Source organism: Salmo trutta, chromosome 13, assembly GCF_901001165.1.
Source record: "Salmo trutta chromosome 13, fSalTru1.1, whole genome shotgun sequence".
Classification (NCBI taxonomy): domain Eukaryota; kingdom Metazoa; phylum Chordata; class Actinopteri; order Salmoniformes; family Salmonidae; genus Salmo; species Salmo trutta.
In genome coordinates this window covers 49271505-49284240 of record NC_042969.1, presented here as the reverse complement: position 1 = coordinate 49284240, position 12736 = coordinate 49271505, and the positions used below count along the sequence as shown (strand labels likewise).

At 43.8% G+C, this 12736-nt stretch overlaps 1 long non-coding RNA gene across 1 annotated transcript; it reads right to left on the bottom strand.

Moving 5' to 3' along the window:
• Positions 1 to 4414: 4414 nt before the first annotated feature.
• LOC115205919 (uncharacterized) lies at positions 4415 to 6488 on the bottom strand. Its single transcript, XR_003880707.1, has 3 exons — positions 6290 to 6488; positions 6076 to 6177; positions 4415 to 4520 (listed from the first exon to the last, which is right to left on the bottom strand). It is a non-coding gene; the product is annotated as an uncharacterized LOC115205919 (long non-coding RNA).
• Positions 6489 to 12736: the final 6248 nt, after the last annotated feature.

Sequence of the window (12736 nt, the reverse complement as noted above, 5' to 3'; positions counted from 1 at the left end):
CCCAGTAAATTGCGATTTGTCCCTTGTTTCTCCTTGGCTGTCCCATCTATGCCCCCCCTCCATTGAACCTTCTCTGCCTTTCCAGTCCAAACTGCTTAAACTTCATCCCAAGATGACGGCTTTCAATCTCCACTATTTCCATTTTTTTTGGTCTGTTTTACTTTTGATGTGCTTTGAGATTCTTCGAAAAGCGCTGTACAAGTAAAATAAAATGTATGTAAAATGTAAAAGTAGAACGATGTTTACAATTAAATCTAGCTTCTTAGCAATGTTGTCAATAAAAAAAATGTCCTTTTTGCTCAAGGTAAAGTTTTAAACAGACCTATTTGAAAAAATATATTACGAGATCAAGATCATCCCAGAATTTGGATATTACATGACATTCCTAAAAAAGGTGACATGACTACAAAAAAATGAATTCTTGTCCACATCTTTGCACTTCAAAATCTAGGCATTTGTTGGATATATTATGTATCACCTTCAAATGGACGTCTCTAGCCTTACTTGGTATACAAAACCTGTAAGGTTTTAACCATGCCTTTTTTTTCAAATCTATGTAATCAATTACTGAATTCGAATAAAACTTCCCTTTTGGTGTTGCTGCCACTAGTATTCTGTCTGCAGAACACATTATGACATCACGTTCGTATGGTAATGAGGAAACCTTGAACATAAAAACCCCCATTTCAAAAACATCGCCATGAGGATAACTCATTGAAAAGTCCATTTTTTATTGTACTTATAAGCAAATGCAAGAAGGAAGTTATGAAAACAATTAGAAATATGTTTCAAAAAACATTGTATTTTTTGATAGTATTCTTTAAAAAAAAAAAATTCAGACTGGTATAACATTGGGCCCATAACATTGGCCCATAACATTGGGCTGTATAGAAAATACTATTCTATGTGCCGAGGTAAAAGTGAGGTTGAAAATACTCAGTAGTCTGTTATTTCTTTGGGGAACTTAGATCTAAATACTCAGCAGCACTTTCTACTCCACCCATTCCATTGGCCACAATGCAATACACTGTATACATGTATGAGTTACTATAAGGCTTCCAAGGTAAAAGTGGGATTGGGAATACTCAGTAGGGTCCGTAGTTAACCATAAGTTACTCTATATTTTACAGTTAGCTATCTAATTGTGTGCTGCCTTGAAATATGAAAAATATGAAATACAAAGTAGTATGCATTTGCTATGGACTGCAATGCAAAGTATTTGCTATGGATTGTAGTGATTAGAAGCAACAAAACATTTGCCTGGCCATCCATGAGTATGACAATCCAGGGACCGTAGTCTATCTCAACTACGTCTGTACTGAAAGGTAGCTAGTTAGCTAAGTAAAGATGACTTGAACTATCCATTTTCTAGGGTTGTTATGTGATATTCAAATCAGTTTGTCACATGCGCTGAATACAACAGGTATCACCTTACAGTGAAATGCTTACTTACAAGCCCTTAACCAACAATGAGAAAACAATTTAATAAAAATACCTAAAAAAATAAGAAATAAAAGTAACAAATATTTAAAGAGCAGCAGTAAAATAACAATAGCGAGGCTATATACAGGGGGTACCGGTACAGAGTCAATGTGCGGGGGCAGTTATTCGAGGTAAATGAGGGAATATGTACATGTAGGTAGAGTTATTAAAGTGACTATGCATATATAATAACAGAGAGTAGCAGCAGTGTAAATCAGGGGGGGGGGGCAATGCAAATAGTCTGGGTAGCCATTTGATTAGATGTTCAGTAGTCTTATGGCTTGGGGGTAGAAGCTGTTTAGAAGCCTCTTGGACCTAGACTTTGATCTCCGGTACCGCTTGCTGTGCGGTAGCATAGGGAACAGTCTATGACCAGGGTGGCTGGAGTCTTTGACAATTTTTAGGGCTCTCCTCTGACACCGCCTGGTATAGAGGTCCTGGATGACAGGAAGCTTGGCCCCAGTGATGTACTGGGCCGTACGCACTACCCTCTGTAGTGCCTTGCGGTCGGAGGCCGAGCAGTTGCCATACCTATATACCAGTCCTTCACAATGCCGGGGCTGCACAACTATCAAGACAGATCAGTTTAAGGTTAGAGCCGTTGTCCTCCATAGCTCTGGTGTGTGCTATTTGTGTCATTACCACAATTTGAATTGTGACAATGTGATTGCATAGTCCTTCGCTTGTTATTTCTGTTGTCTAACACATAACCCTTTCCTTCTCTCTGTTACAGAAACCAATTTACACGATTCACCATCATTCTCTGTGAGTCTCGCTATAAAGTTAAGAAGTGGGTTGATCTCTCTGTGAGATTGTCTAATTCCCTCTGACTGAGGAAGGGTCAGTGTGATGTATTTTTATTTATTTGTATTTTTATTGAACCTTAATTTAACTAGGCAGGCCAGTTAGGAACAAATTCTTATAAATTCGTATATACCCACTTGATGTACAGATAAACCCACTTTTTGTACAGTTACCTGGGCGTTTTCCTCTCCCTGTTTACTCTGTTACATCTCTACAGAATCTACAGAGGGGTTCTGCAGTGCCAGACAGCGGGTACCTCCAGGGCTCCTTTCCCAACATCCAGATTTGTCCCCCTGTATCTACCCAACATCAGACATCCATCAAGATGCATCATGCTCCTAAATCTCATCTACCATAACATTCTGGTTAATTAAGTATTTTCTAACTAAATCTTCCCTAAATGATTTTCAGTTGTAGGTGTGGTGTCTTAACTAATGAAGCAACAGTTATAACAACATTCATCGGTCTTTGTACTTGGCGACTTCAACCTCCCGACGTCTGCCTTCGATTCATTTCTTTCCAACGCTCTCTTTCCCCTCCTTGCCTCTTTTGACCTCACCCTTTCCCAATCCCCTCCAACTCACAAGGTAGGCAATACGTTTGACCTCATCTTTACTAGAGGCTGTTCTCCTACTAATCTCACTGCAACCCCCCTCCAGGTCTCTGATCAATACTTTGTTTCCTTTTCAGTCTCCCTATCCTCCAACCCTAACCACTCAGCCTCTACCCAGATGGTCAAGCGCCATCCCAATCTTCACTCTCTCTCTCTCCCTCTACTCTCTCCTCTTCTATCCTATCTCCATTCTGCTAAATCCTTCTCCCTCCTGTCTCCTGATTCTGCCACTTCGACCCTACTCTCCTCCCTTTCCTCATCCTATGACTCGCACTGTCCCCTTTCCTCCCGACCAGGTCGGCCCTCCCCTCCTGCTTCGTGGCCGAGTGACTCGTTGCGAGTTTACAGAACAGGGCTGCAGGCAGCTGAGCAAAAATGGAGGAAAACTAAACTTCCAGAGGACCTATCATTCTTTCACTCCCTCCTACCTACCTTCTCTTCCCAGGTATCAGCTTCTAAAGCCACTTTCTACCACTCTGAATTTCAAGCTTCTGCCTCTAACCCTAGTAAACTCTTGTCCACCTTCTCCTCCTTCCTTAATCCCCCAACCCCTCCCCCTCACTCCTCCCTCTCTGCGGTCCACTTTGAAAAAAGCTTGACGACATCCGCTACTCATTCACTCAGCCTATTGAGTCCACTGGTCTCACTCACATAGAAGTACCCTATGCCTTGACCTCTTTCTCCCCACTCTCTCCACTCATCCTGCGACTAGTGAGGTCTGGCCGCCTGACAACCTGCCTGCTTGACCCCATCCCCTCCTCCAGACCATCTCTGGAGGCCTTCTCCCACTCCTCACTTCCCTCATCAACTCATCCCTGACCACTGGCTGTGTCCCCTCTGACTTCAAAATGGCCCGAGTTGCTCCCCTCCTCAAGAAACCAACACTCGACCAACATCTGACATCCAAACATCATCTGACGTCAAAAACTATAGACCTGTATCCTTTCTTTTTTATCTTTCCAAAACACTTGAGCGTGCTGTCTCTGATCAACTTTCTCGTTATCTCTCTCAGAACAATCGTCTTGACTCTAGCCAGTCAGGCTTCACGACGGGTCACTCAATCGAGACTGTTCTTCTCTGTTACGGAGGCTTTCCGCACTGCCAAAGCTGACTCTTCTCTGTTCTCATCCTCCTAGATCTATCCGCTGCCTTCGACTCCGTGAACCATCAGATCCTCCTCTCCACCCTTTCAGGGATGGGTGTCTCAGGCTCTGCACACTCTTGGTTTGCATCCTACCTGGCAGGCCGCTCCTACCAGATGACGTAGAGAGGATTTGTGTCTGCACCACGGACTCTCACTACTGGTGTCCCCCAGGGCTGTGAGATGTGGTTGTCCCACCTAGCTATCTTAAGATGATAGCACTAACTGTAAGTCGCTCTGGATAAGAGCGTCTGCTAAATGACTAAAATGTCAAATGTAAATGGGGCCTTTAGGACCATTTAGTGTCAGCTCTACAGGTCTAGATGGGGGACATGCCAACACATAGCCTCCTCTGATAGAGATACTTTCCTCTCTTTTGAGCTTTGTCTATGTCTTTAATAGTCTCACAAAAAAACGTTGAATAACGGCCTGTCTCATCCCTGGCTTGCAGCTCTGCCTCCACCAACTCCTTTAGCCCACCTGAAAATAAACCAAACATGCTGCATGTTAAAATACAACACAAACAAAGGTTTAGGGTTGCAGAGGGCATAAAATCTCCCATCTGAGGAATGCGATTATGAAATCAGCCACTATGCAACCTGTCCAAAACTTTAAATGAAATCTAATTCGCTTATGTGGCTGAGCTACAGCTGTGTTTGTCAGACCATGAGACATTATGAAAAATGGTCTTCTCACAAAAATGCCTGTGGCGTCCAAATGGTTGGTGTTCAAAGGTGTTTTCCATTTTGCTCTACGACCCCACAGTCAGCAACGCTAAAGTGCACTAAAACTAAACGCTAAAACTTCTGTCTGTGGTGTCCAAACTGTTTGAGCTACAAACGATACTGAACAGAAATATAAATGCAACATGTAAAGTGTTGGTCTCACGTTTCATGAACTGAAATGAAAAAACAAATGTATGCACAAATGTGTTTACGTCTCTGTTAGTGAGCATTTCGCCTTTGCCAAGATAATCCATCCACCTGACAGGTGTGGCATATCAAAAAGCTGATTAAAAAAACAGCATGATCATTACACAGGTGAACCTTGTGCTGGGACAATAAAAGGCCACTCGAAAGTGCAGTTTTGTCACACAACACAAAGTCACAGATGTCTCAAGTCTTGAGAGAGCGTGCTATTGGCATGGTGACTAAAGGAATGTCCACCAGAGTTGTTGCCAGAGAATTGAATGTTAATTTCTCTACCATAAGACGCAAACGTCATTTTAGAGAATTTAGTATTTCTGTCTGTAATGAAGCCCTTTAGTGGGGAAAAACTCAAAATAGGAGGGTAAATATAAACGTTTTCTTATCTCTTAGATATAGAACAGACACTTCAAAACCGTATTCCTTGTGATCCATTTTTTGACTGTCTTTTTTGGCATTTATGAATGTGTTATTCAAAGAGTTTCTATGGGCTATAGTAGTAAAGGCCAAATTCTATATTTTATCAAATAATAATACCTAAAGAAGTTCTAAAATTCTAAATCAAATAGCGAAACAATTCCAAATGTTAGCTTTGAGTGGGGAGGGGGAAACTGAAAATGTGTTGTTATTGGCAGAGAGGATTGGAACTCTCTTTCTTATTGGTCTATTACATAACTTACCACATGGTGATGTCACCATGGAAGGCCAAAACTCCCTCCCACCCAAAACAGGCTGAACTTTCAGGCAGCCTTTTCAAACAGCTCTTACACTAAAAGTCCACTGTCAGTCATCATTTTCAAATTTTCTGAGTATTATTCCAACCCTAATGTGTAGAAATATATATATATAACACAGGACCATCACGTTTTTGACTGCATTGGGCCTTTAAGATCCTGTTATCGAGTTATTTAGTAGTACTTTTTTTATAAGGGGTAGCCTGCCATCTTGTGGTCGGTTTCTGCAGTTGCAGTTAGTGTCTTGTTCATTTTGGGTACTCTACCTGGGAACATAGAGGGTGCACCTGATGGAGTCTTTATTCCCAGCCTCGGCAAGCAAATCCTTATTAATGATGATGATGATAGGTTTTGTGTGCATTTGTGTGTGTGTACCTTTTACGGCAGCTCCTTCATTAGGCTCGGCGTATCCCGGTCCCTTACTGATGACGCGACAGATGGTTCCTCCATCCTCCCTTGTAACTCAAACAGCTCCATCTAACACACACAAACAAAATATTAATTTAAGCGCTCTCACAAAGTCACACATGTCAATGTTGACTGAATGTATAGCTAAAAAACAAACTCTCTCAATCCCTCACAGACAGACCTGGAAGACGTGGTTGAGGGGTATCTTTGGGGGGACTGCCGTAGTCGTACTCTGGTTGTCCTTCTTTCATAGTAACCACTCCCAGGTATCACAACTTGATTGCATGACGCACACACACACACACACACACACACACACACACACACACACACACACACACACACACACACACACACACACACACACACACACACACACACACACAGTTATAGTGACTACACCCAGGTCCAACACCTTGATTGCCTGGCCCACACTAACACACAGACACACTTGAGACACACACACCCTTGCCCAGCTCGAAAGCTTGTTCGAAGCTAGAGTAAAACAGGGTTTCATCCAGCAGCATGCCAACATAGTAAACAAACACCTTGTCCCCCACCAACAAACACCCTGTCCCTGGGCTTCACTAACTACAGAGGGAAGGGAGGGAGAGAGAGAAAGAGAGACACTGAAGGTTAGTTCTGCTGTAGCAGTGTATTGCATGGTCAGCAATACACAATAGAATTCCCTTACATTTTTGCTTTTACAGTTTTTTCTGTTACTTATACATTTTACACACATTTTACATACACGGTAAATTTTTTGTTACAGTTACATAACAACAACATTTAAAAAAAATATATACAAACAACCTACCTAGTGTTTTCAATAATAACTATTACCGATTATGAGCTTTATAAACCCAGTGCTCTGCTACTCTCAGCCCATCCCACCAGTCTCCAAAGACCACCCCTTTTTGAGTTCCACACGCAAGAATATTGTATAATAATTTAAACTGAAAAACTTGCTGTTGAATCAAGTGTTCTTTTGTGTACAGTTTATATACCGTGTGCCATGGAATTGGTACATCAGTAAAACATTTTTGCTACCTGAATGGCACAACTGTCAACATTTTTTGTCCTCAAATGAAACTGGTATATTTTTCTATTTATGCCAATCTTTTTCAGACAGTTTTGGTCTTTAATATATAGCAGACTAACACATTCTCTACTTTGTCCCCCTTCCACTTGCCTCCTCCATTTTTGCAGTAATGCTGCAATCAGTTGGTTGTAAGTTTGGACTGAGCAAACACTCCCATATATTTTCAATAGCTGCATGTGTGACATAAATCCACCATTACTATACATAATATCCTTAATAAATATAATATATTTTTTTTAAATGTCCATCATGTATTTTTTTTTAGCAATGAGTATATTTGAGTTTAACCATAATATTTGTTGTAATATTTGTTCTATCTTTTCTGGGGGATAAAATTGAAATTGTAACGAGCTTTGTAAGGCTTGTTTCAGAAAGGGCGATACTTTGAACAAAGTTTATTTTTCAATTAACCAAAAAGTAGAAGTTGTAATCTGTAAAAAGACAAAACAAAATGAACACAGGTTGAGCCTTTCTTAGTAATCTACTGGAGAACAAGTTCGGGTTTAAGTATAATTTATGTATGAGTGAAGCTTTTAGTGAGAGGTTTAATGCTTTAATATTTAATAATTTCAGCGCCTAAAACTAATATTCATTATATAAATAGGCACTTTAAATTTGTCTGGCTTAGTGTTCCAAATAAAGTGAAATATTTTATGTTCATATGATTGAAAAAAAATAATCGTCTGGAGTAGGCAATGCCATAAGTAAAGAAGTAAAACTCTGATATGACTAAAGAATTGATCAGTGTGATTTACCTCTCCATTGTTGCAGAATCGTGTCTATTTTTGCGAATTTTCAATAAAAATGTGTTATGGTAAGTTCATTTATATCTTTAGGAATATGAATACCAAGTATGTATACTTCACCATCAGCCCATTTTATTGCTAAACTACATGGTAATGTAAGAGTTGTATCTTTTATAGATCCAATACGTAATATGGTGCATTTATTATAATTTGATTGTAGTCCAGAGAGGCTAGACAAGTGATCTTCAATGAGACCGGGCAGGGATCCAGATTGCATACATCGACACTTTTGTTTTAAAGCCCTGGATTTCTAACCAGATTTCAAGATGTTCTTGATGGATCTGATTTTTATAGCTAGCATTTCAATAACCATAAGAAATAGATATGGAGACAGCAGACAGCCTTGTTTTACTGCTCTTGACAGTTCAATACTTTCTGAGATGTAACTATTATTTACTATTGTACACCTGGGGTTGCTATACATAGCTTTAATCCAGTGTATAAGAGATTCATCTAAATTAAAATAGTCCAGGCAATTATGTATAAATTCTAGTGATACTTTATTAAAAGCCTTTTCAAAATCTGCTATAAAGATCAGGCCTGGTTTATTTGATGTTTCATTTTGTTCTATTGTTTCAAGTAATTATTGTATATTATCTCTCCCGTTTCAGTAATAGTGAAATCAGACCTCCTTGTTGAGTAGTTGACTATTTATATAGGAGTAGTTAGAACATGCTAATAGTGTATCTTTAAGTACATAAAAAAAGGTTTGATATATCTCTACTGGTATGCCATCAAGACCTGGGGTTTTTCCCAGACCGAAAGTATTTAATTGCCTCAAGAAGTTCCTCCTCTGTAAGTTGGCCTTCACACAGGGCTTTCTGTACATTTGTTAATTTTACTTAAACCCGGGGGGAAAAATCCTTACAGTTAACATCATTCAGTGGAGATGGAGGAGAATGGAAAGAAAACATATGCTTTAAATATTTTGCTTCCTTTTTTAAAATATAATTTGGTGGATCATGGATGACTCTGTCATTGGTAATGGGTTTCTGTAACTTCTTTTTGGTAGCATTTCGATGTTGAAGATTCAAGAACAATGTTGTGCATTTGTCTCCATTTTCCATCCAGTTCTCTTTATTTTTGTAATAAATTAATTAATAAGTTCTTCAAGTTCTTTTTGTTTTTCCTCTAACCTCTATAGTACTGTTTGTATTGCCAGCTACCTGTGCAGTTAGTTCCTCTATTTCCTTTGTTAGTCTAAACTTTTATATATTTGTAACGATCGTCGCCTGGTGACGAGGAAGCGGACCAAAACGCAGCAGGGAGCGAACACATGTTTATTGAACACACTGGAATTAAACATGTACACAAAATCAAGAAAACTGTCGATACGTTACGTGCTCAAAACAAAGAGACAACAACCCACAAACATCGTGGGGGAAAAGGAACTTAAATGTGATTCCCAATCAGACATAACAAGCGACAGCTGTCTGATTGGGAAATCACCCCCGAGCCCAACATAGAAATAAAACACAAAGAAAGGCTATAACCAAAACATAGAAAATAAACCATAGAAATGCCACACCCTGACCAAAATAGCAGAGTTCACCTGGTCAGGGCGTGACAGTACCCCCCCCTCCAACGGTGCGTACACCCGGCGCACCAACCTAAAGTCTATTGGGGGGGGACCCGGGTGGGCGCCTCACCCTCGGTGGAAGCTCTGGCCCCGGGCGTGTTTCTCCCCCTGCCTCCACCCTAGCCCTACCCCTCTGGCCCGGACTGGACCACGGTGGAGGCCGCCGACCGGAACAGGACTGGTCACCGGTGGACCGGACACAGGCCGTGCCGGACTGTGGACACGCGCCGTGGGCCTAGTGCGGGGAACAGGAATGGGCCGGACAGGACTGGGGACACGCACCACTAACCTGGTGCGGGGAGCAGGGGCGGGCCGGACTGGACTGGGGACACGCACCACTGGCTTGGTGCGGGGAGCAGGGACGGGCCGGACTGGACTGGGGACACGCACCGTGGGCTTGGTGCGAGGAGCAGGGACGGGCCGGACTGGACTGGACACACGCACCACTGGCTTGGTGCGGGGAGCAGGGATGGGCCAGACAGGACTGAGGACACGCACCGTGGGCTTGGTGCGAGGAGCAGGGACGGGTCGGGCCGGACTGTGGACACGCACCACTAACCTGGTGCGGCGAACAGGGATGGGCCGGACAGGACTGGGGACACGCACCACTGGCTTGGTGCGAGGAGCAGGGACGGGCCGGACTGGACTGGGGACACGCACCACTGGCTTGGTGCGGGGAGCAGGGATGGGCCGGACAGGACTGGGGACACGCACCACTGGCTTGGTGCGGGGAGCAGGGATGGGCCGGACTGGACTGTAGACACGCACCACATTTGCCCGGCAAGGGCGAGGTGCTGGCACAGGACGTGCTGGACCGTGACCGCACACCGGCGACACAGTGCGCCCAAGCGGCGCCGGATATCCTGGACCGAGGAGGCGCACTGGAGGTCTGGAGTGCACAGCTGACATCACCCGTTCTGGCTCAACGCCCACCTTAGCCTGGCAAGTGTGGAGCGCTGGCACAGAACTCACTGGGCTGAGCAGCCGTACCGGAGACACAGTGCGCGTCCTCGGCGCAGGATACATTGGACCGAGAAGGGGCACCGGAGGCCAGGAGCGCTGAGCCGGCACAACACGTCCTCGCTGAACACTCCCCCTAGCCCGGCAAATGTGGGGCGCTGGCACAGAGCGCACTGGGCTGTGCAGGCGCACTGGCGATACCGTGTGCACCTCTGCCACCCAAGGCTCTTCCTCCACGCTGTCCCTACGCAGGTCCTCCAGGACCTGCCACATCTCTGCCTCCTCCTTCGCCGTTATCCCCCACGAGAGCAGTGGTCTGGGCTCTTCCTCTGCCCTTCCGGACCACCCCATTAGCCCCCCCCCAAAAAAAATTATTGGGGGTGTCTTCCGGGCCTCCTCGACCGCCGCCTGCGACTCCATCCACCGGCTGGCATCACCTCCTCGACCTGGGAATCCCTCCGCCAGGGTCCTTTCCCCGACATGATCTCCTCCCAGGTCCAGAACTCCTTTCCCTCGCGAGCCCATCTCTCGCGCTCCTTTTCCTCCCGCTGCTTGGTCCTGGTTCGGTGGGTTGTTCTGTAACGATCGTCGCCTGGTGACGAGGAAGCGGACCAAAACGCAGCTGGGAGCGAACACATGTTTACTGAACACACTGGAATTAAACATGTACACAAAATCAAGAAAACTGTCGATACGTTACGTGCTCAAAACAAAGAGACAACAACCCACAAACATCGTGGGGGAAAAGGAACTTAAATGTGATTCCCAATCAGACATAACAAGCGACAGCTGTCTGATTGGGAAATCCCCCGAGCCCAACATAGAAATAAAACACAAAGAAAGGCTATAACCAAAACATAGAAAATAAACCATAGAAATGCCACACCCTGACCAAAATAGCAGAGTTCACCTGGTCAGGGCGTGACAATATTGTTTTATATATATTTTCTTTTACCACTTTTTCTCCCCAATTTCATGATATCCAATTGGTAGATACAGTCTTGTCCCAACGCTGCAACTCCCCTATGGACTCGGGAGAGGCAAAGGACGAGAGCCATGTGTCCTCCGAAACACAACCCTGTCAAGCCATATTGCTTGTTGACACACTCCTCGCTTAACCCGGAAGCCAGCCGTACCAATGTGTCGGAGGAAACACCATCCAGCTGGCGACCAAAGTCAGCCACAAGGACCCGGAATGCCACAAGGAGTCGCTAGAGCATGATAGGACAAGGAAATTCCATCCGGCCAAACCCTCCCCTAACCTGGACGATGCTGGACCAATTGTGCGTCGCCTCATGGGTCTCTCGGTCGTGGCCGGCTATGACACAGCCTGGGATTGATGCCGGTTCTGTAGTGATATCTCAAGCACTGCAAAGCAGTGCCTTAGACCGCTGCACCACTTGGAAGGCAGTATAAACTCTTTTGACCGAAACTGCTTTGTTTTAAAGATGAACATTGCATTGCATGGCCTCTGAAGACACATTTGGAAGGGTACCATACAGTAAGGGGATCTGCTGTACCTGTATATTGTGGGTGAAAAATTCAGTTATAAATGATTTTGTCTTAGTTAAGAACAAATTGTCATCCAGTAGGCCTTGATTACATTTCCATTACCCCCGTCCACATGGAAATTCTGTAAGAATTATGTGGAGGCTAATTAGATGGTGGTCCGATCGCATTCTGTCTCCTACCAATACTTTTTTAAACTTTTGGTGCCAGAGAGAATAACACAATCAATTATTCAAGATGGCTAGCTTGATTAAGTCTCCTCCATGTATATCTCACTAGGTCAGTTTTTTTGTTGCCTCCATATATCCACTAGTACTAACGTGGGGCGGTAGGTAGCCTAGTGGTTAGAGCGTTGGGCCAGTAACCGAAAGGTTTCTGGATTGAATCCCCGAGCTGACACGGTAAAAATCTGTCGTTCTGCCCTTGAACAAGGCAGTTAACCCACTGTTCCCCGTTAGGCCGTCATTGTAAATAAGAATTTGTTCTTAACTGACTTGGCTAGTTAAATAAAGGTTAAATACATTTTAAAAAATGTGTCCATGATATTTGTGATCTCCTTAAGGGCGTGTGGTTGTGTTACTAGTACTTTGGACTGCAGTTGTGTTCAGGTCTTGGGCTTTGGTCTCTAAAACTGCAAGAAGTGAAATGATTTGTGTGATGTGGGAACTGTCG